Source organism: Oryzias latipes, chromosome 6 (genome assembly GCF_053564925.1).
Source record: "Oryzias latipes strain Hd-rR chromosome 6, Olatipes_Hd-rR_3.1".
Lineage (NCBI taxonomy): Eukaryota > Metazoa > Chordata > Actinopteri > Beloniformes > Adrianichthyidae > Oryzias > Oryzias latipes.
The window spans coordinates 34,957,084-34,982,344 of NC_136242.1; the positions used below are offsets into that span (position 1 = coordinate 34,957,084).

At 44.5% G+C, this 25,261-nt stretch overlaps 1 protein-coding gene across 4 annotated transcripts in view; it reads left to right on the forward strand.

Annotated features, from left to right (window-relative positions):
- The first annotated feature begins 925 nt into the window (after positions 1-925).
- LOC111947557 (USP6 N-terminal-like protein) overlaps positions 926-25,261 on the forward strand; it is a 54,310-nt gene continuing 29,974 nt past the window's right edge. Inside the window, exon 1 of one of the 4 annotated variants that reach the window (XM_078949142.1) lies at positions 926-1,228. The gene's annotated coding sequence lies outside the window, so the exon portion shown is untranslated. Of the gene's footprint in view, positions 1,229-1,769; positions 1,932-25,261 lie in introns of those variants that run through there. The other 3 variants (XM_078949146.1, XM_078949147.1, XM_078949145.1) reach the window with 3 other exon arrangements.

The following is a 25,261-nucleotide window of genomic DNA, read 5'->3' on the forward strand; positions in this document are numbered from 1 at the left end:
CCCCCATGTCATTTTATATGGCCAGAGAGAGCATTAAAGTTTTAATTCAAAAAAAAAAAGTTGGTGTGTATTTATTAATGTCTAGGGGGAACCGGACTTGAGTATCGGATTGGGCAACTATACATTAGAAACAGAGTTGGAAGTACTGTATTGATCCCACACGTGGGAAATTGTGTGTTACTGTAGCAAGTAAACAGAAGAAAAAATAGAATAATATAAAAAAAACAAAAATGTAGCATGAATGTAAACAAATAAGGTGATGTGATTTAAAGACAATTTACAAACAGGTAACAATCTGCAAAGGTCACCTGTTACACTGTGAGTTATTGTAAAGTGTTGTGGTGTTTCCGGTGTCTGAGCCTCCTAGAAGGAAACCATCTCCCTGTTCTTGTCCACGTTATGCAGCAGGTGATTCCTGCCCACTCCACAGGTCCGTCCACTTAAACACCATATAACCGAACCTGACAGAATAAGGATTTATGCTACAATAAAAAGCAAACAAATGTTTTCTATGGTCACTTTAAAAAGTTATAATAAAGAAATAATGAGTTGTTTAACATCAAGGAGTATTTACATGTATTTTTCATTACATTTAGTTACATGTATAAGTTATATCTGGCCCTCTGAGGACAGCCGCTATGCTGATGTGGCCCTCAGTGAAAATGAGTTTGACCCCCCCCCCCATAAGAAATCTTGTATGTTCAGACGCGACTGCATTGTTAGCCATTATTAAAAAGACAGTGGTTAAGAAAGTGGAGCAGATTGGTTGATGGATAGAATCCCTCAAATATGAAAAAGTTCATAGATGTTAATAATGCATCATTTGGTCATTAATTCCATCCAAGTATCCTCAGACTGTAGGTTGAGGATGGGACTCATGCGTGCTAAAGAACGTGGTGGTGAAGAACGGGTCCACGCCCCCGTCACATCCGGGTCCGTTCCAGCTGTGACCAGCTGTTCGCCTCCAGCGGTGAAGTTCTGAAGAAGACGCTGCAGGCCGGAAGTGGGTGCGGCGTGATGAAAGGTGTGACCGAGCATTGAGCATCCTGACGTGAACGGGGAAACCCAAAAAAGTCTGCGCGGATCAGAGTCACGAGGCCCAGCGGGAAACCGTCACCGGGGGAGAGCAGCACGCGCGCGGACGACAAGTGACGGTCGGAGCCTTTGATCTGCGACCTGGAATGACCCCAAAAGGGACGGCAGAGGGGATCCTGACGGGACGGCCCAGGTGAGCTGCCTGAAACCGTTTTCATGACAGAGACCCGCGGATCCGCTTTAGGTTCTGATGAATGGTCACGTGTTTCTTCATCTGGAAGCGACAGGACTCCAGATAAATGAGCTAAAGTGCAGCGACTTTATTAGAATACTTATTACTTAATATTCTTGTGCCAATTTCATAGCACATGTTTATGTTGTTTTTACACTTTTTGAGACGGTAAACTCCGAGCGGAACCCCGTTGTTCGCTCCGTGTCCAGCAGAGGGCGCCAGCACCTCCTTGGGGAAACGGCATCTTTAATTGTTACGAGTTAAGTCCGTTAGAATAAACGACACGCATACAAATAAAACGTAGCCCAAAGCTCGGACTGATTGAAATGAAACAGCATTTAACGGGAGAGTAGTTCCGCTGTTTGACCGGAGATCAGCGGAAAGTCTCAGAAACCGTCAGTCTTCAACAAGAGCCGGTTCCGGTTCCTCTTCACCTAATCTGACCCACAGTCAATGGCAGAGCCACGCCCCTCACCGCTGTCCGCGTGCGCTTTACATCTACACTGGTCGCCGAATCGAGCAGCTGCTTTCAGCTCGCGCATTCGGGCACGCGGAGCTGCGTGAGATGGGGGGGGGGGGGGTGTCAAGTTCTCCGGTTGACTGGAGGCTTCAGTCCGGGCCGACGGTGGGGAGAGAGGATGAGAGGAGGACAGCTGCAGAGAAGGTAGGCCGGGGGAGGGGGGGGGGGGTCATTTGAAAGACCAGCGCTTGTGCGCACGTGGTCAAAATCAACTTCCCCTTAATGTTAGAATCGGTTCAAGCTTTGGTGGTTCGGGTCAAGTTCCGGAGCGGGACCTGGATCCAGAACAGCAGCAGGTTCCCCCACCCACACGTACAGCAAGGACAGAAACAGTTTCAGGCTCCAGTTGGCTCCAAAGTTTGCTGGTTTCAAACAGAATCCTGTTTGAAAAGTTGAATCTAGTGGAACAGCTGGATCTAGTGGAACAACTGGATCTAGTAGAACAGCTGGATCTAGTGGAACAACTGGATCAGTAGAACAGCTGGATCTAGCAGAACAACTGGATCTAGTAGAACAGCTGGATCTAGTAGAACAGCTGGATCTAGTGGAATAGCTGGATCTAGTAGAACAGCTGGATCTAGTTAAACAGCTGGATCTAGTAGAACAGCTGGATCTAGTAGAACAGCTGGATCTAGTTAAACAGCTGGATCTAGTTGAACAGCTGGATCTAGTAGAACAACTGGATCTAGTGGAATAGCTGCATCTAGTAGAACAGCTGGATCTAGTTAAACAGCTCGATTTAGTTGAACAGCTGGATCTAGTAGAACAGCTGGATCTAGTAGAACAGCTGGATCTAGTTAAACAGCTGGATCTAGTTGAACAGCTGGATCTAGTAGAACAACTGGATCTAGTGGAATAGCTGCATCTAGTAGAACAGCTGGATCTAGTTAAACAGCTGGATCTAGTTGAACAGCTGGATCTAGTAGAACAACTGGATCTAGTGGAATAGCTGCATCTAGTAGAACAGCTGGATCTAGTTAAACAGCTGGATCTAGTTGAACAGCTGGATCTAGTTAAACAGCTGGATCTAGTAGAACAGCTGGATCTAGTTGAACAGCTGGATCTAGTAGAACAACTGGATCTAGTTAAACAGCTGCATCTAGTAGAACAGCTGGATCTAGATAAACAGCTCGATTTAGTTGAACAGCTGGAACTAGTAGAACAGCTGGATCTAGTAGAACAGCTGGATCTAGTAGAACAGCTGGATCTAGTTGAACAGCTCGATTTAGTTGAACAGCTGGATCTAGTAGAACAGCTGGATCTAGTAGAACAGCTGGATCTAGTTAAACAGCTGGGTCTAGTTGAACAGCTGGATCTAGTAGAACAACTGGATCTAGTGGAATAGCTGCATCTAGTAGAACAGCTGGATCTAGTAAACAGCTGGATCTAGTTGAACAGCTGGATCTAGTTAAAAAGCTGGATGAAGTTGAACAGCTGGATCTAGTAGAACAGCTGGATCTAGTAGAACAGCTGGATCTAGTTAAACAGCTGGATCTAGTAGAACAACTGGATCTAGTAGAACATCTGGATCTAGTTAAACAGCTGGATGTAGTTGAACAGCTGGATCTAGTTAAAAAGCTGGATCCAGTCCTGTCTAATTTATTCTAGTATAATTTGTGCAAACAGGCTTGGACATGGATCATGGAAACATGGATCAGCTGATAAAGTGGTGGAACGTCCTAATAATCTCTACAAACATTGATGTTAGAATCTGAAATGGCTGCAGAGGAAACAAGAAGCTTTTCTTCTACACGATGATGACAGTGGAGGACTTCCAGCTTTCAGCTCCAGCTCTGAGTGAAACTTCATGATCCAGAATTTAATAAATGGATCGTTTTTCTAATTCCTGCTCTCCATCAATCCTTTGGTCTGTGGAGGCCGAGCTTATCTAATCAGGTTAGGATGTTTGTTTGGATGGATGTATGGATGTTTTCAGTCTTAAAAAGGTCAAACGCCGCCATCTTGGGATGTTCCTGTTTGACTGTCCGTTTGTAAGCTGCAGAACGGAGGCTCTGGAACATCCTTACAGAACAAATACTCTGCAACATCGTTACAGAACGGAGGCTCTGGAAAATCGTTACAGAACAAAGATTCTGTAACATCGTAACAACACGGAGACTCTGGAATATCGTTACAGAACAAAGACTCTGGAACATCGTAACAGAACACAGACTCTGCAACATCATTACAGAACACAGATTCTGGAACATCGTTACAGAACGGAGGCTCTGAAACATCTTAACAGAACGGATATTCTGGAACATCGTAACAGAATGTAGACTCTGGAATATCGTTACAGAACAAAGACTCTGGAACATCGTTACAGAACAAAGACTCTGAAGCATCGTAACAGAACGGAGACTCTGGAACATCGTAACAGAACGGAGGCTCTGGAACATCGTTACAGAACGGAGGCTCTGGAACATCTTAACAGAACGGAGATTCTGGAACATCGTAACAGAACGTAGACTCTGGAACATCGTTACAGAACGGAGGCTCTGGAACATCTTAACAGAACGGAGATTCTGGAACATCGTAACAGAACGGAGGCTCTGGAACATCATACCAGAACACAGACTCTGCAACATCGTTACAGAACGGAGACTCTGGAACATCGTTACAGAACGGAGGCTCTGGAACATCGTTACAGAACGGAGGCTCTGGAACATCGTAACAGAACACAGACTCTGCAACATCGTTACAGAACGGAGACTCTGGAACATCGTTACAGAACGGAGGCTCTGGAACATCTTAACAGAAAGGAGATTCTGGAACATCGTAACAGAACGTAGACTCTAGAATATCGTTACAGAACAAAGACTCTGGAACATCGTTACAGAACAAAGACTCTGGAACATCTTAACAGAACGGAGACTCTGGAACATCGTAACAGAACGGAGACTCTGGAACATCGTTACAGAACAAAGACTCTGAAGCATCGTAACAGAACGGAGGCTCTGGAACATCGTAACAGAACACAGACTCTGCAACATCGTTACAGAACAAAGACTCTGGAACATCTTAAAAGAACGGAGGCTCTGGAACATCTTAACAGAACGGAGATTCTGGAACATCGTAACAAAACATAGACTCTGGAATATCGTAACAGAACACAGACTCTGCAACATCGTTACAAAACGGAGACTCTAGAATAACGTTATAGAACAAAGACTCTGGAATATCGTTACAGAACAAAGACTCTGGAACATCGTTACAGAACAAAGACTCTGGAACATCTTCACAGAACGGAGACTCTGGAACATCGTAACAGAACGGAGATTCTGGAACATCGTTACAGAACAAAGACTCTGAAGCATCGTAACAGAACGGAGGCTCTGGAACATCTTAACAGAACGGAGATTCTGGAACATCGTAACAGAACGTATACTCTGGAATATCGTTACAGAACAAAGACTCTGGAACATCGTTACAGAACAAAGACTCTGAAGCATCGTAACAGAACGGAGACTCTGGAACATCGTAACAGAACGGAGTTTCTGGAACATCGTTACAGAACGGAGGCTCTGGAACATCTTAACAGAACGTAGACTCTGGAATATCGTTACAGAACAAAGACTCTGGAACATTGTTACAGAACAAAGACTCTGGAACATCTTAACAGAACGGAGACTCTGGAACATCGCAACAGAACGGGGACTCTGGAACATCGTTACAGGACAAAGACTCTGAAGCATCGTAACAGAACGGAGGCTCTGCAACATCATACCAGAACACAGACTCTGCAACATCGTTACAGAACGGAGACTATGGAACATCGTTACAGAACGGAGGCTCTGGAACATCGTTACAGAACGGAGGCTCTGGAACATCGTAACAGAACACAGACTCTGCAACATCGTTACTGAACGGAGACTCTGGAACATCTTAACAGAACGGAGATTCTGGAACATCGTAACAGAACACAGACTCTGCAACATCGTTACAGAACGGAGACTCTGGAACATCGTAACAGAACGGAGACTCTGGAACATCGTTACAGAACAAAGACTTTGGTACATCGTAACAGAACGGAGACTCTGGAACATCGTTACAGAACAAAGACTCTTGAACATCGTTAAAGAACGGAGACTCTGAAACAGTGTTACAGAACAAAGACTCTGGAACATCGTTATAGAATGGAGACTCTGTAACATCGTAACAGAACGGAGACTCTGGAACATCGTAACAGAACAAAGTCTCTGAAGCATCGTAACAGAACGGATACTCTGAAACATCGTTTCAGAACAAAGATTCTGTAACATTGTTTCAGAACGGAGACTCTGGAACATCGTTACAGAACAAAGACTCTGGAGCATCGTTACAGAACAAAGACTTTGGAACATCGTAACAGAACGGAGACTCTGCAACATCGTTACAGAACGGAGACTCTGGAACATCGTAACAGAACGGAGACTCTGGAACATCGTAACAGAACGGAGACTCTGGAACATCGTTACAAAACAAATACTCTGGAACATCGTTACAGAACGGAGGCTCTGGCACATCTTAACAGAACAAAGATTCTGGAACATCGTAACAGAACATAGACTCTGAAACATCGTTACAGAACAAAGATTCTGAAGCATCGTAACAGAACGGAGGCTCTGGAACATTGTAACAGAACACCGACTCTGCAACATCGTTACAGAACGGAGACTCTGGAACATCGTAACAGAACGGAGACTCTGGAACATCGTAACAGAACGGAGGCTCTGGAACATCGTTTCAGAACGGAGGCTCTGGAACATCGTTACAGAACGGAGGCTCTGGAACATCGTTACAGAACGGAGACTCTGGAACATCGTAACAGAACGGAGGCTCTGGAACATCTTAACAGAACGGAGATTCTGGAACATCGTAACAGAACGTAGACTCTGGAATATCGTTACAGAACAAAGACTCTGGAACATCGTTACAGAACAAAGACTCTGGAACATCTTAACAGAACGGAGACTCTGGAACATCGTAACAGAACGGAGACTCTGGAACATTGTTACAGAACGGAGGCTCTGGAACATCTTAACAGAACGGAGATTCTGGAACATCGTAACAGAACGTAGACTCTGGAATATCGTTACAGAACAAAGACTCTTGAACATCGTTACAAAACAAAGACTCTGGAACATCTTAAAAGAACGGAGACTTTGGAACATCGTAACAGAACGGAGACTCTGGAACATCGTAACAGAACACAGACTCTGCAACATCGTTACAGAACGGAGACTCTGGAACATCGTAACAGAACGGAGACTCTGGAACATCGTACCAGAAAACAGACTCTGCAACATCGTTACAGAACGGAGACTCTGGAACATCTTAACAGAACGGAGACTCTGGAACATCGTTACAGAACAAAGACTCTGGAGCATCGTTTCAGAACAAAGACTGTGGAACATCGTTACAGAACGGAGGCTCTGGAACATCGTGACAGAACAAAGACTCCGGAACATCGTTACAAAACAAATACTCTGGAACATCGTAACAGAACGGAGATTCTGGAACATCGTTACAGAACAAAGGCTCTGAAGCATCGTAACAGAACGGAGGCTCTGGAACATCGTAACAGAATCACTGGCGGGGACGAAGCAGCCTACAGGAGGGAGGTGGCCAGTCTGGTGACATGGGGTGAGGACAACAACCTCACCCTCAACACAGACAAGACAAAGGAGATGATAGTGGACATGAGGAAGGAGAGGAGGAACCCTCATCAGCCGCTTCTTATCCGAGGTCTGGAAGTGGAGAGGGTGAGCAGCTTCAGATATCTGGGGGTCCACCTCAGCCAGGACCTCACCTGGACACTAAACACGTCACAGCTGGTGAAGAAGGCTCATCAGCGGCTGTACTTTCTGAGGAGGCTGAGGAGGTTCGGCATGTCCCCGAAGATCCTCAGCAACTTCTACAGCTGCATGGTTGAGTCCATCCTGACCAGCGGCATCACAGTGTGGTACGGCAGCTCTACCGCTGCGGACCGCAAACGCCTGCAGAGAGTGGTAAAGACTGCGTCCAAGATCACCAGGACTCCTCTTCCCTCGCTGCAGAGCATCTACAAACGCAGGGTGTGCAGGAGAGCTGCCTCCATCATCAAGGACCCCACCCACCCGCAACGAGGACTGTTCACTCTCCTCCCCTCAGGACGGAGGTACAGGAGTGTGAAGTGCAGGACCACCAGACTCAAGAACTCTTTCTTTCCCTCTGCCATCAGACTCCTTAACAGCTGACTGGAGTCTGGAAAAACAAACTGCACCTTTGCTTACCCTAATTGCTGCTACTGTCACTGTCACTTTTGCACATTTGCACTTTTGCAACAGCCACTCGACATCTTGTGTTTTTGTGTGTATGATGTGAGTGAATTGTTTTTGTTTCCTCTATACTTTTGGGCATTCGGAGCAGACAGCAAAGAAAGAATTTCATTGTGCAGGGAAACCCGTTTCTTTACTGTGCACATGACAATAAACTCTTTGAATCTTGAATCTTTGAATCTCAGAACACAGACTCTGCAACATCGTTACAGAACGGAGACTCTGGAACATCGTAACAGAACGGAGACTCTGGAACATCTTAACAGAACGGAGATTCTGGAACATCGTAACAGAACGTAGACTCTGGAATATCGTTACAGAACAAAGACTCTGGAACATCGTTACAGAACAAAGACTCTGAAGCATCGTAACAGAACGGAGACTCTGGAACATCGTAACAGAACGGATTTTCTGGAACATCGTTACAGAACGGAGGCTCTGGAACATCTTACAGAACGGAGATTCTGGAACATCGTAACAGAACGTAGACTCTGGAATATCGTTACAGAACAAAGACTCTGGAACATTGTTACAGAACAAAGGCTCTGGAACATCGTTACAGAACAAAGACTCTGAAGCATCGTAAGAGAACGGAGGCTCTGGAACATCATACCAGAAAACAGACTCTGCAACATCGTTACAGAACGGAGACTATGGAACATCGTTACAGAAGGGAGGCTCTGGAACATCGTTACAGAACGGAGGCTCTGGAACATCGTAACAGAACACAGACTCTGCAACATCGTTACAGAACGGAGACTCTAGAACATCGTTACAGAACGGAGGCTCTGGAACATCTTAACAGAACGGAGATTCTGGAACATCGTAACAGAACGTAGACTCTAGAATATCGTTACAGAACGGAGACTCTGGAACATCGTTACAGAACAAAGACTCTGGAACATCTTAACAGAACGGAGACTCTGGAACATCGTAACAGAACGGAGACGCTGGAACATCGTTACAGAACAAAGACTCTGAAGCATCGTAACAGAACGGAGGCTCTGATACATCGTAACAGAACACAGACTCTGCAACATCGTTACAGAACGGAGACTCTGAAACATCGTTACAGAACGGAGGCTCTGGAACATCGCTACAGAACGGAGGCTCTGGAACATCTTAACAGAACGGAGATTCTGGAACATCGTAACAGAACGTAGACTCTGGAATATCGTTACAGAACAAAGACTCTTGAACATCGTTACAAAACAAAGACTCTGGAACATCTTAAAAGAACGGAGACTTTGGAACATCGTAACAGAACGGAGACTCTGGAACATCGTAACAGAACACAGACTCTGCAACATCGTTACAGAACGGAGACTCTGGAACATCGTAACAGAACGGAGACTCTGGAACATCGTTACAGAACGGAGGCTCTGGAACATCTTAACAGAACGGAGATTCTGGAACATCGTAACAGAACGTAGACTCTGGAATATCGTTACAGAACAAAGACTCTTGAACATCGTTACAAAACATAGACTCTGGAACATCTTAAAAGAACGGAGACTTTGGAACATCGTAACAGAACGGAGACTCTGGAACATCGTAACAGAACACAGACTCTGCAACATCGTTACAGAACGGAGACTCTGGAACATCGTAACAGAACGGAGACTCTGGAACATCGTTACAGAACAAAGACTCTGGAGTATCGTTACAGAACAAAGACTTTGGAACATCGTAACAGAACGGAGACTCTGCAACATCGTTACAGAACGGAGACTCTGGAACATCGTAACAGAATGGAGACTCTGGAACATCTTAACAGAACGGAGACTCTGGAACATCGTTACAAAACAAATACTCTGGAACATCGTTACAGAACGGAGGCTCTGGCACATCTTAACAGAACGGAGATTCTGGAACATCGTAACAGAACGTAGACTCTGGAACATCGTTACAGAACAAAGACTCTGAAGCATCGTAACAGAACGGAGGCTCTGGAACATTGTAACAGAACACAGACTCTGCAACATCTTTACAGAACGGAGACTCTGGAACATCGTAACAGAACACAGACTCTGGAACATCGTAACAGAACGGAGGCTCTGGAACATCGTTACAGAACGGAAGCTCTGGAACATCGTTACAGAACGGAGACTCTGGAACATCGTAACAGAACGGAGGCTCTGGAACATCGTTACAGAACGGAGGCTCTGGAACATCTTAACAGAACGGAGACTCTGTAACATCGTAACAGAACGTAGACTCTGGAATATCGTTACAGAACAAAGACTCTTGAACATCGTTACAAATCAAAGACTCTGGAACATCTTAAAAGAACGGAGACTTTGGAACATCGTAACAGAACGGAGACTCTGGAACATCGTAACAGAACACAGACTCTGCAACATCGTTTCAGAACGGAGACTCTGGAACATCGTTACAGAACGGAGACTCTGGAACATCGTAACAGAACGGAGACTCTGGTACATCGTTACAGAACAAAGACTCTGGAGCATCGTTTCAGAACAAAGACTGTGGAACATCGTTACAGAACGGAGGCTCTGGAACATCGTGACAGAACAAAGACTCCGGAACATCGTTACAAAACAAATACTCTGGAACATCGTTACAGAACGGAGATTCTGGAACATCAATTACAGAACAAAGACTGTGGAACATCGTTACGGAACGGAGACTCTGGAACATCGTGACAGAACGGAGGCTGTGGAACATCGTTACAGATCGGAGACTTTGGAACATCGTTAAAGAACAAATACTCTGGAACATCGTTACAGAACAAAGACTCTTGAACATTGTTAAAGAACGGAGACTCTGAAACAGTGTTACAGAACAAAGACTCTGGAACATCGTTATAGAATGGAGACTCTGTAACATCGTAACAGAACGGATACTCTGAAACATCGTTTCAGAACAAAGACTCTGTAACATTGTTTCTGAACGGAGACTCTGGAACATCGTTACAGAACAGAGGCTCTGGAACATAATTACAGAACAAAGACTCTGGAACATCGTTACGGAACAAAGATTTTGGAACATCGTAACAGACCGGTGACTCTGTAACATCCTGAGAGAACGGAGACTCCGGAACATTGTTACAGAACGGAGACTCTGTAACATTGTAACAGAACAGAGGCTCTGGAACATCGTAACAGAACGGAGACTCTGGAACATCGTAACAGAACGGTGACTCTGGAACAACGTTACAGATCGGAGACTCTGGAACATTGTTACATAACAAAGACTCTGGAACATTGTTACAGAACGGTGACTCTGAAACATCGTAACAGAACGGAGACTCTGGAACATCGTTACAGAACAAAGACTCTGGAGCATCGTTACAGAACAAAGACTTTGGAACATTGTAACAGAACGGAGACTCTGCAACATCGTTAAAGAACGGAGACTCTGGAACATCGTAACAGAACGGAGACTCTGGAACATCTTAACAGAACGGAGACTCTGGAACATCGTTACAAAACAAATACTCTGGAACATCGTTACAGAACGGAGGCTCTGGCACATCTTAACAGAACGGAGATTCTGGAACATCGTAACAGAACGTAGACTCTGGAACATCGTTACAGAACAAAGACTCTGAAGCATCGTAACAGAACGGAGGCTCTGGAACATTGTAACAGACACAGACTCTGCAACATCTTTACAGAACGGAGACTCTGGAACATCGTAACAGAACGGAGACTCTGGAACATCGTAACAGAACGGAGGCTCTGGAACATCGTTACAGAACGGAGGCTCTGGAACATCGTTACAGAACGGAGACTCTGGAACATCGTAACAGAACGGAGGCTCTGGAACATCGTTACAGAACGGAGGCTCTGGAACATCTTAACAGAACGGAGATTCTGGAACATCGTAACAGAACGTAGACTCTGGAATATCGTTACAGAACAAAGACTCTGGAACATCGTTACAGAACAAAGACTCTGGAACATCGTAACAGAACGGAGACTCTGTAACATCGTTACAGAACGGAGGCTCTGGAACATCTTAACAGAACGGAGATTCTGGAACATCGTAACAGAACGTAGACTCTGGAATATCGTTACAGAACAAAGACTCTTGAACATCGTTACAAAACAAAGACTCTGGAACATCTTAAAAGAACGGAGACTTTGGAACATCGTAACAGAACGGAGACTCTGGAACATCGTAACAGAACACAGACTCTGCAACATCGTTACAGAACGGAGACTCTGGAACATCGTAACAGAACGGAGACTCTGGAACATCGTAACAGAACACAGACTCTGCAACATCGTAACAGAACGGAGACTCTGGAACATCGTAACAGAACGGAGACTCTGGAACATCGTAACAGAACACAGACTCTGCAACATCGTAACAGAACGGAGACTCTGGAACATCGTTACAGAACAAAGACTCTGGAGCATCGTTTCAGAACAAAGACTGTGGAACATCGTTACAGAACGGAGGCTCTGGAACATCGTGACAGAACAAAGACTCCGGAACATCGTTACAAAACAAATACTCTGGAACATCGTTACAGAACGGAGGCTCTGGCACATCTTAACAGAACGGAGATTCTGGAACATCGTAACAGAACGGTGACTCTGGAACAACGTTACAGATCGGAGACTCTGGAACATTGTTACATAACAAAGACTCTGGAACATTGTTACAGAACGGTGACTCTGAAACATCGTAACAGAACGGAGACTCTGGAACATCGTAACAGAACACAGACTCTGCAACATCGTTACAGAACGGAGACTCTGGAACATCGTAACAGAACAGAAACTCTGGAACATCGTTACAGAACAAAGACTCTGGAGCATCGTTACAGAACAAAGACTTTGGAACATCGTAACAGAACGGAGACTCTGCAACATCGTTAAAGAACGGAGACTCTGGAACATCGTAACAGAACGGAGACTCTGGAACATCGTAACAGAACGGAGACTCTGGAACATCGTTACAAAACAAATACTCTGGAACATCGTTACAGAACGGAGGCTCTGGCACATCTTAACAGAACGGAGATTCTGGAACATCGTAACAGAACGTAGACTCTGGAACTTCGTTACAGAACAAAGACTCTGAAGCATCGTAACAGAACGGAGGCTCTGGAACATTGTAACAGAACACAGACTCTGCAACATCTTTACAGAACGGAGACTCTGGAACATCGTAACAGAACGGAGACTCTGGAACATCGTAACAGAACGGAGGCTCTGGAACATCGTTACAGAACGGAGGCTCTGGAACATCGTTACAGAACGGAGACTCTGGAACATCGTAACAGAACGGAGGCTCTGGAACATCTTTACAGAACGGAGGCTCTGGAACATCTTAACAGAACGGAGATTCATGAACATCGTAACAGAACGTAGACTCTGGAATATCGTTACAGAACTAAGACTCTGGAACATCGTTACAGAACAAAGACTCTGGAACATCGTAACAGAACGGAGACTCTGTAACATCGTTACAGAACGGAGGCTCTGGAACATCTTAACAGAACGGAGATTCTGGAACATCGTAACAGAAGGTAGACTCTGGAATATCGTTACAGAACAAAGACTCTTGAACATCGTTACAAAACAAAGACTCTGGAACATCTTAAAAGAACGGAGACTTTGGAACATCGTAACAGAACGGAGACTCTGGAACATCGTAACAGAACACAGACTCTGCAACATCGTTACAGAACGGAGACTATGGAACATCGTTACAGAAGGGAGGCTCTGGAACATCGTTACAGAACGGAGGCTCTGGAACATCGTAACAGAACACAGACTCTGCAACATCGTTACAGAACGGAGACTCTAGAACATCGTTACAGAACGGAGGCTCTGGAACATCTTAACAGAACGGAGATTCTGGAACATCGTAACAGAACGTAGACTCTAGAATATCGTTACAGAACGGAGACTCTGGAACATCGTTACAGAACAAAGACTCTGGAACATCTTAACAGAACGGAGACTCTGGAACATCGTAACAGAACGGAGACGCTGGAACATCGTTACAGAACAAAGACTCTGAAGCATCGTAACAGAACGGAGGCTCTGATACATCGTAACAGAACACAGACTCTGCAACATCGTTACAGAACGGAGACTCTGAAACATCGTTACAGAACGGAGGCTCTGGAACATCGCTACAGAACGGAGGCTCTGGAACATCTTAACAGAACGGAGATTCTGGAACATCGTAACAGAACGTAGACTCTGGAATATCGTTACAGAACAAAGACTCTTGAACATCGTTACAAAACAAAGACTCTGGAACATCTTAAAAGAACGGAGACTTTGGAACATCGTAACAGAACGGAGACTCTGGAACATCGTAACAGAACACAGACTCTGCAACATCGTTACAGAACGGAGACTCTGGAACATCGTAACAGAACGGAGACTCTGGAACATCGTTACAGAACGGAGGCTCTGGAACATCTTAACAGAACGGAGATTCTGGAACATCGTAACAGAACGTAGACTCTGGAATATCGTTACAGAACAAAGACTCTTGAACATCGTTACAAAACATAGACTCTGGAACATCTTAAAAGAACGGAGACTTTGGAACATCGTAACAGAACGGAGACTCTGGAACATCGTAACAGAACACAGACTCTGCAACATCGTTACAGAACGGAGACTCTGGAACATCGTAACAGAACGGAGACTCTGGAACATCGTTACAGAACAAAGACTCTGGAGTATCGTTACAGAACAAAGACTTTGGAACATCGTAACAGAACGGAGACTCTGCAACATCGTTACAGAACGGAGACTCTGGAACATCGTAACAGAATGGAGACTCTGGAACATCTTAACAGAACGGAGACTCTGGAACATCGTTACAAAACAAATACTCTGGAACATCGTTACAGAACGGAGGCTCTGGCACATCTTAACAGAACGGAGATTCTGGAACATCGTAACAGAACGTAGACTCTGGAACATCGTTACAGAACAAAGACTCTGAAGCATCGTAACAGAACGGAGGCTCTGGAACATTGTAACAGAACACAGACTCTGCAACATCTTGACAGAACGGAGACTCTGGAACATCGTAACAGAACGGAGACTCTGGAACATCGTAACAGAACGGAGGCTCTGGAACATCGTTACAGAACGGAAGCTCTGGAACATCGTTACAGAACGGAGACTCTGGAACATCGTAACAGAACGGAGGCTCTGGAACATCGTTACAGAACGGAGGCTCTGGAACACCTTAACAGAACGGAGATTCTGGAACATCGTAACAGAACGTAGACTCTGGAATATCGTTACAGAACAAAGACTCTGGAACATCGTTACAGAACAAAGACTCTGGAACATCGTAACAGAACGGAGACTCTGTAACATCGTAACAGAACGTAGACTCTGGAATATCGTTACAGAACAAAGACTCTTGAACATCGTTACAAATCAAAGACTCTGGAACATCTTAAAAGAACGGAGACTTTGGAACATCGTAACAGAACGGAGACTCTGGAACATCGTAACAGAACACAGACTCTGCAACATCGTTTCAGAACGGAGACTCTGGAACATCGTTACAGAACGGAGACTCTGGAACATCGTAACAGAACGGAGACTCTGGTACATCGTTACAGAACAAAGACTCTGGAGCATCGTTTCAGAACAAAGACTGTGGAACATCGTTACAGAACGGAGGCTCTGGAACATCGTGACAGAACAAAGACTCCGGAACATCGTTACAAAACAAATACTCTGGAACATCGTTACAGAACGGAGGCTCTGGCACATCTTAACAGAACGGAGATTCTGGAACATCAATTACAGAACAAAGACTGTGGAACATCGTTACAGAACGGAGACTCTGGAACATCGTGACAGAACGGAGGCTGTGGAACATCGTTACAGATCGGAGACTTTGGAACATCGTTAAAGAACAAATACTCTGGAACATCGTTACAGAACAAAGACTCTTGAACATTGTTAAAGAACGGAGACTCTGAAACAGTGTTACAGAACAAAGACTCTGGAACATCGTTATAGAATGGAGACTCTGTAACATCGTAACAGAACGGATACTCTGAAACATCGTTTCAGAACAAAGACTCTGTAACATTGTTTCTGAACGGAGACTCTGGAACATCGTTACAGAACAGAGGCTCTGGAACATAATTACAGAACAAAGACTCTGGAACATCGTTACGGAACAAAGATTTTGGAACATCGTAACAGACCGGTGACTCTGTAACATCCTGAGAGAACGGAGACTCCGGAACATTGTTACAGAACAGAGACTCTGTAACATTGTAACAGAACAGAGGCTCTGGAACATCGTAACAGAACGGAGACTCTGGAACATCGTAACAGAACGGTGACTCTGGAACAACGTTACAGATCGGAGACTCTGGAACATTGTTACATAACAAAGACTCTGGAACATTGTTACAGAACGGTGACTCTGAAACATCGTAACAGAACGGAGACTCTGGAACATCGTTACAGAACAAAGACTCTGGAGCATCGTTACAGAACAAAGACTTTGGAACATCGTAACAGAACGGAGACTCTGCAACATCGTTAAAGAACGGAGACTCTGGAACATCGTAACAGAACGGAGACTCTGGAACATCTTAACAGAACGGAGACTCTGGAACATCGTTACAAAACAAATACTCTGGAACATCGTTACAGAACGGAGGCTCTGGCACATCTTAACAGAACGGAGATTCTGGAACATCGTAACAGAACGTAGACTCTGGAACATCGTTACAGAACAAAGACTCTGAAGCATCGTAACAGAACGGAGGCTCTGGAACATTGTAACAGAACACAGACTCTGCAACATCTTTACAGAACGGAGACTCTGGAACATCGTAACAGAACGGAGACTCTGGAACATCGTAACAGAACGGAGGCTCTGGAACATCGTTACAGAACGGAGGCTCTGGAACATCGTTACAGAACGGAGGCTCTGGAACATCGTAACAGAACGGAGGCTCTGGAACATCGTTACAGAACGGAGGCTCTGGAACATCTTAACAGAACGGAGATTCTGGAACATCGTAACAGAACGTAGACTCTGGAATATTGTTACAGAACAAAGACCCTGGAACATCGTTACAGAACAAAGACTCTGGAACATCGTAACAGAACGGAGACTCTGTAACATCGTTACAGAACGGAGGCTCTGGAACATCTTAACAGAACGGAGATTCTGGAACATCGTAACAGAACGTAGACTCTGGAATATCGTTACAGAACAAAGACTCTTGAACATCGTTACAAAACAAAGACTCTGGAACATCTTAAAAGAACGGAGACTTTGGAACATCGTAACAGAACGGAGACTCTGGAACATCGTAACAGAACACAGACTCTGCAACATCGTTACAGAACGGAGACTCTGGAACATCGTAACAGAACGGAGACTCTGGAACATCGTAACAGAACACAGACTCTGCAACATCGTTACAGAACGGAGACTCTGGAACATCGTAACAGAACGGAGACTCTGGAACATCGTTACAGAACAAAGACTCTGGAGCATCCTTTCAGAACAAAGACTGTGGAACATCGTTACAGAACGGAGGCTCTGGAACATCGTGACAGAACAAAGACTCCGGAACATCGTTACAAAACAAATACTCTGGAACATCGTTACAGAACGGAGGCTCTGGCACATCTTAACAGAACGGAGATTCTGGAACATCGTAACAGAACGGTGACTCTGGAACAACGTTACAGATCGGAGACTCTGGAACATTGTTACATAACAAAGACTCTGGAACATTGTTACAGAACGGTGACTCTGAAACATCGTAACAGAACGGAGACTCTGGAACATCGTAACAGAACACAGACTCTGCAACATCGTTACAGAACGGAGACTCTGGAACATCTTAACAGAACGGAGACTCTGGAACATCGTTACAAAACAAATACTCTGGAACATCGTTACAGAACGGAGGCTCTGGCACATCTTAACAGAACGGAGATTCTGGAACATCGTAACAGAACGTAGACTCTGGAACATCGTTACAGAACAAAGACTCTGAAGCATCGTAACAGAACGGAGGCTCTGGAACATTGTAACAGAACACAGACTCTGCAACATCTTTACAGAACGGAGACTCTGGAACATCGTAACAGAACGGAGACTCTGGAACATCGTAACAGAACGGAGGCTCTGGAACATCGTTACAGAACGGAGGCTCTGGAACATCGTTACAGAACGGAGGCTCTGGAACATCGTAACAGAACGGAGGCTCTGGAACATCGTTACAGAACGGAGGCTCTGGAACATCTTAACAGAACGGAGATTCTGGAACATCGTAACAGAACGTAGACTCTGGAATATTGTTACAGAACAAAGACCCTGGAACATCGTTACAGAACAAAGACTCTGGAACATCGTAACAGAACGGAGACTCTGTAACATCGTTACAGAACGGAGGCTCTGGAACATCTTAACAGAACGGAGATTCTGGAACATCGTAACAGAACGTAGACTCTGGAATATCGTTACAGAACAAAGACTCTTGAACATCGTTACAAAACAAAGACTCTGGAACATCTTAAAAGAACGGAGACTTTGGAACATCGTAACAGAACGGAGACTCTGGAACATCGTAACAGAACACAGACTCTGCAACATCGTTACAGAACGGAGACTCTGGAACATCGTAACAGAACGGAGACTCTGGAACATCGTAACAGAACACAGACTCTGCAACATCGTTACAGAACGGAGACTCTGGAACATCGTAACAGAACGGAGACTCTGGAACATCGTTACAGAACAAAGACTCTGGAGCATCCTTTCAGAACAAAGACTGTGGAACATCGTTACAGAACGGAGGCTCTGGAACATCGTGACAGAACAAAGACTCCGGAACATCGTTACAAAACAAATACTCTGGAACATCGTTACAGAACGGAGGCTCTGGCACATCTTAACAGAACGGAGATTCTGGAACATCGTAACAGAACGGTGACTCTGGAACAACGTTACAGATCGGAGACTCTGGAACATTGTTACATAACAAAGACTCTGGAACATTGTTACAGAACGGTGACTCTGAAACATCGTAACAGAACGGAGACTCTGGAACATCGTAACAGAACACAGACTCTGCAACATCGTTACAGAACGGAGACTCTGGAACATCGTAACAGAACAGAGACTCTGGAACATCGTTACAGAACAAAGACTCTGGAGCATCGTTACAGAACAAAGACTTTGGAACATCGTAACAGAACGGAGACTCTGCAACATCGTTAAAGAACGGAGACTCTGGAACATCGTAACAGAACGGAGACTCTGGAACATCGTAACAGAACGGAGACTCTGGAACATCGTTACAAAACAAATACTCTGGAACATCGTTACAGAACGGAGGCTCTGGCACATCTTAACAGAACGGAGATTCTGGAACATCGTAACAGAACGTAGACTCTGGAACTTCGTTACAGAACAAAGACTCTGAAGCATCGTAACAGAACGGAGGCTCTGGAACATTGTAACAGAACACAGACTCTGCAACATCTTTACAGAACGGAGACTCTGGAACATCGTAACAGAACGGAGACTCTGGAACATCGTAACAGAACGGAGGCTCTGGAACATCGTTACAGAACGGAGGCTCTGGAACATCGTTACAGAACGGAGACTCTGGAACATCGTAACAGAACGGAGGCTCTGGAACATCTTTACAGAACGGAGGCTCTGGAACATCTTAACAGAACGGAGATTCATGAACATCGTAACAGAACGTAGACTCTGGAATATCGTTACAGAACTAAGACTCTGGAACATCGTTACAGAACAAAGACTCTGGAACATCGTAACAGAACGGAGACTCTGTAACATCGTTACAGAACGGAGGCTCTGGAACATCTTAACAGAACGGAGATTCTGGAACATCGTAACAGAACGTAGACTCTGGAATATCGTTACAGAACAAAGACTCTTGAACATCGTTACAAAACAAAGACTCTGGAACATCTTAAAAGAACGGAGACTTTGGAACATCGTAACAGAACGGAGACTCTGGAACATCGTAACAGAACACAGACTCTGCAACATCGTTACAAACCGGAGACTCTGGAACATCGTAACAGAACGGAGACTCTGGAACATCGTAACAGAACACAGACTCTGCAACATCGTTACAGAACGGAGACTCTGGAACATCGTAACAGAACGGAGACTCTGGAACATCGTTACAGAACAAAGACTCTGGAGCATCGTTTCAGAACAAAGACTGTGGAACATCGTTACAGAACGGAGGCTCTGGAACATCGTGACAGAACAAAGACTCCGGAACATCGTTACAAAACAAATACTCTGGAACATCGTTCCAGAACGGAGGCTCTGGCACATCTTAACAGAACGGAGATTCTGGAACATCAATTACAGAACAAAGACTGTGGAACATCGTTACAGAACGGAGACTCTGGAACATCGTGACAGAACGGAGGCTGTGGAACATCGTTACAGATCGGAGACTTTGGAACATCGTTAAAGAACAAATACTCTGGAACATCGTTACAGAACAAAGACTCTTGAACATCGTTAAAGAACGGAGACTCTGAAACAGTGTTACAGAACAAAGACTCTGGAACATCGTTATAGAATGGAGACTCTGTAACATCGTAACAGAACGGAGACTCTGGAACATCGTAACAGAACAAAGTCTCTGAAGCATCGTAACAGAACGGATACTCTGAAACATCGTTTCAGAACAAAGACTCTGTAACATTGTTTCAGAACGGAGACTCTGGAACATCGTTACAGAACAGAGGCTCTGGAACATAATTACAGAACAAAGACTCTGGAACATCGTTACGGAACAAAGATTTTGGAACATCGTAACAGACCGGTGACTCTGTAACATCCTGACAGAACGGAGACTCTGGAACATCGTTACAGAACAGAGGCTCTGGAACATAATTACAGAACAAAGACTCTGGAACATCGTTACGGAACAAAGATTTTGGAACATCGTAACAGACCGGTGACTCTGTAACATCCTGACAGAACGGAGACTCCGGAACATTGTTACAGAACGGAGACTCTGTAACATTGTAACAGAACAGAGGCTCTGGAACATCGTAACAGAACGGAGACTCTGGAACATCGTAACAGAACGGTGACTCTGGAACAACGTTACAGATCGGAGACTCTGGAACATTGTTACATAACAAATACTCTGGAACATGGTTACAGAACGGTGACTCTGAAACATCTTTTCAGAACAAAGACGCTGGAACATCGTTACAGAACAGAGGTTCTGGAACATCGTAACAGAACACAGACTCTGCAACATCGTTACAGAACAAAGACTCTGGAACATCGTTACAGAACAAAGACTCTGGAACATCGTGACAGAACGGAGACTCTGGAACATCGTTACAGAACGGTGACTCTGAAACATCGTTTCAGAACAAAGACTCTGGAACATCGTAACAGAACGGATACTCTGGAACATCGTTACAGAACGGAGACTCTGGAACATCGTTACAGAACAAAGACTCTGGAACATCGTTACAGAAAGGAAGTTCTGAAACATCGTAACAGAACACAGACTCTGTAACATCGTGACAGAACAGAGACTCTGGAACATCGTGACAGAACGGTGACTCTGGAACATCGTGACAGAACGGTGACTCTGAAACATCGTTTCAGAACAAAGACTCTGGAACATCGTAACAGAACGGATACTCTGGAACATCGTTACAGAACGGAGACTCTGGAACATCGTTACAGAACAAAGACTCTGGAACATCGTTACAGAAAGGAAGTTCTGAAACATCTTAACAGAACACAGACTCTGTAACATCGTGACAGAACGGAGACTCTGGAACATCGTTACAGAACAAAGACGCTGGACATCGTTACAGAACAGAGGTTCTGGAACATTGTAACAGAACACAGACTCTGCAACATCGTTACAGAACAAAGACTCTTGAACATCGTTACAGAACAAAGACTCTGGAACATTGTTACAGAACAAAGACTCTGGAATATCGTTACAGAACAAAGACTCTGGAACATCGTTACAGAATGGAGGCTCTGTAACATCGTGACAGAACGGAGACTCTGGAACATCGTTACAGAACGGAGGCTCTGTAACATTGTAACAGAATGGAGACTTCTGAACATCGTTACAAAACAAAGACTCTGGAACATCATGACAGAATTGAGACTCTGGAACATTGTTACAGAACAAAGACTCTTGAACATCGTTACAGAGCAAAGACTCTGGAATATCGTTACAGAAGAAAGACTCTGTGACATTGTAACAGAGCGGAGACTCTGGAACATCGTTACATAACAAAGACTCTTGAACATCGTAACAGAAGAAAGACTCTGTAACATCGTGACAGAACGGAGACTCTGGAACATCGTTACAGAAGAAAGACTCTGTAACATCGTGACAGAATTGAGACTCTGTAACATCGTGATAGAACGGAGACTCCTGAACATCGTTACAGAACAAAGACTCTGGAACATCATGACAGAATTGAGACTCTGTAACATCGTGATAGAACGGAGACTCTGGAACATCGTTACAGAAGAAAGACTCTGTGACATTGTAACAGAATGGAGACTCTTGAACATCGTTACAAAACAAAGACTCTGGAACATCTTAAAAGAACGGAGACTTTGGAACATCGTAACAGAACGGAGACTCTGGAACATCGTAACAGAACACAGACTCTGCAACATCGTTACAGAACGGAGACTCTGGAACATCGTAACAGAACGGAGACTCTGGAACATCGTTACAGAACAAAGACTCTGGAGCATCGTTTTAGAACAAAGACTGTGGAACATCGTTACAGAACGGAGGCTCTGGAACATCGTTACAGAACGGAGGCTCTGGAACATCGTGACAGAACAAAGACTCCGGAACATCGTTACAAAACAAATACTCTGGAACATCGTTACAGAACGGAGGCTCTGGCACATCTTAACAGAACGGAGATTCTGGAACATCAATTACAGAACAAAGACTGTGGAACATCGTTACAGAACAGAGACTCTGGAACATCGTGACAGAACGGAGGCTGTGGAACATCGTTACAGATCGGAGACTTTGGAACATCGTTAAAGAACAAATACTCTGGAACATCGTTACAGAACAAAGACTCTTGAACATCGTTAAAGAACGGAGACTCTGAAACAGTGTTACAGAACAAAGACTCTGGAACATCGTTATAGAATGGAGACTCTGTAACATCGTAACAGAACGGAGACTCTGGAACATCGTAACAGAACAAAGTCTCTGAAGCATCGTAACAGAACGGATACTCTGAAACATCGTTTCAGAACAAAGACTCTGTAACATTGTTTCAGAACGGAGACTCTGGAACATCGTTACAGAACAGAGGCTCTGGAACATAATTACAGAACAAAGACTCTGGAACATCGTTACGGAACAAAGATTTTGGAACATCGTAACAGACCGGTGACTCTGTAACATCCTGACAGAACGGAGACTCTGGAACATCGTTACAGAACAGAGGCTCTGGAACATAATTAAAGAACAAAGACTCTGGAACATCGTTACGGAACAAAGATTTTGGAACATCGTAACAGACCGGTGACTCTGTAACATCCTGACAGAACGGAGACTCCGGAACATTGTTACAGAACGGAGACTCTGTAACATTGTAACAGAACGGTGACTCTTAAACATCTTTTCAGAACAAAGACGCTGGAACATCGTTACAGAACAGAGGTTCTGGAACATCGTAACAGAACACAGACTCTGCAACATCGTTACAGAACAAAGACTCTTGAACATCGTTACAGAACAAAGACTCTGGAACATCGTTACAGAACAAAGACTCTGGAATATCGTTACAGAACAAAGACTCTGGAACATCGTTACAGAACAAAGACTCTGGAATATCGTTACAGAACAAAGACTCTGGAACATCGTGACAGAACGGAGACTCTGGAACATCGTGACAGAACGGAGACTCTGGAACATCGTTACAGAACGGTGACTCTGAAACATCGTTTCAGAACAAAGACTCTGGAACATCGTAACAGAACGGATACTCTGGAACATCGTTACAGAACGGAGACTCTGGAACATCGTTACAGAACAAAGACTCTGGAACATCGTCACAGAAAGGAAGTTCTGAAACATCGTAACAGAACAAAGACTCTGGAACATCGTAACAGAACGGATACTCTGGAACATCGTTACAGAACGGAGACTCTGGAACATCGTTACAGAACAAAGACTCTGGAACATCGTTACAGAAAGGAAGTTCTGAAACATCGTAACAGAACACAGACTCTGTAACATCGTGACAGAACGGAGACTCTGGAACATCGTTACAGAACAAAGACGCTGGAACATCGTTACAGAACAGAGGTTCTGGAACATCGTAACAGAACACAGACTCTGCAACATCGTTACAGAACAAAGACTCTGGAACATCGTTACGGAACAAAGATTTTGGAACATCGTAACAGACCGGTGACTCTGTAACATCCTGACAGAACGGAGACTCTGGAACATCGTAACAGAACACAGACTCTGCAACATAATTACAGAACAAAGACTCTGGAACATCGTTACGGAACAAAGATTTTGGAACATCGTAACAGACCGGTGACTCTGTAACATCCTGACAGAACGGAGACTCTGGAACATCGTTACAGAACAGAGGCTCTGGAACATAATTACAGAACAAAGACTCTGGAACATCGTTACGGAACAAAGATTTTGGAACATCGTAACAGACCGGTGACTCTGTAACATCCTGACAGAACGGAGACTCCGGAACATTGTTACAGAACGGAGACTCTGTAACATTGTAACAGAACGGTGACTCTTAAACATCTTTTCAGAACAAAGACGCTGGAACATCGTTACAGAACAGAGGTTCTGGAACATCGTAACAGAACACAGACTCTGCAACATCGTTACAGAACAAAGACTCTTGAACATCGTTACAGAACAAAGACTCTGGAACATCGTTACAGAACAAAGACTCTGGAATATCGTTACAGAACAAAGACTCTGGAACATCGTTACAGAACAAAGACTCTGGAATATCGTTACAGAACAAAGACTCTGGAACATCGTGACAGAACGGAGACTCTGGAACATCGTGACAGAACGGAGACTCTGGAACATCGTTACAGAACGGTGACTCTGAAACATCGTTTCAGAACAAAGACTCTGGAACATCGTAACAGAACGGA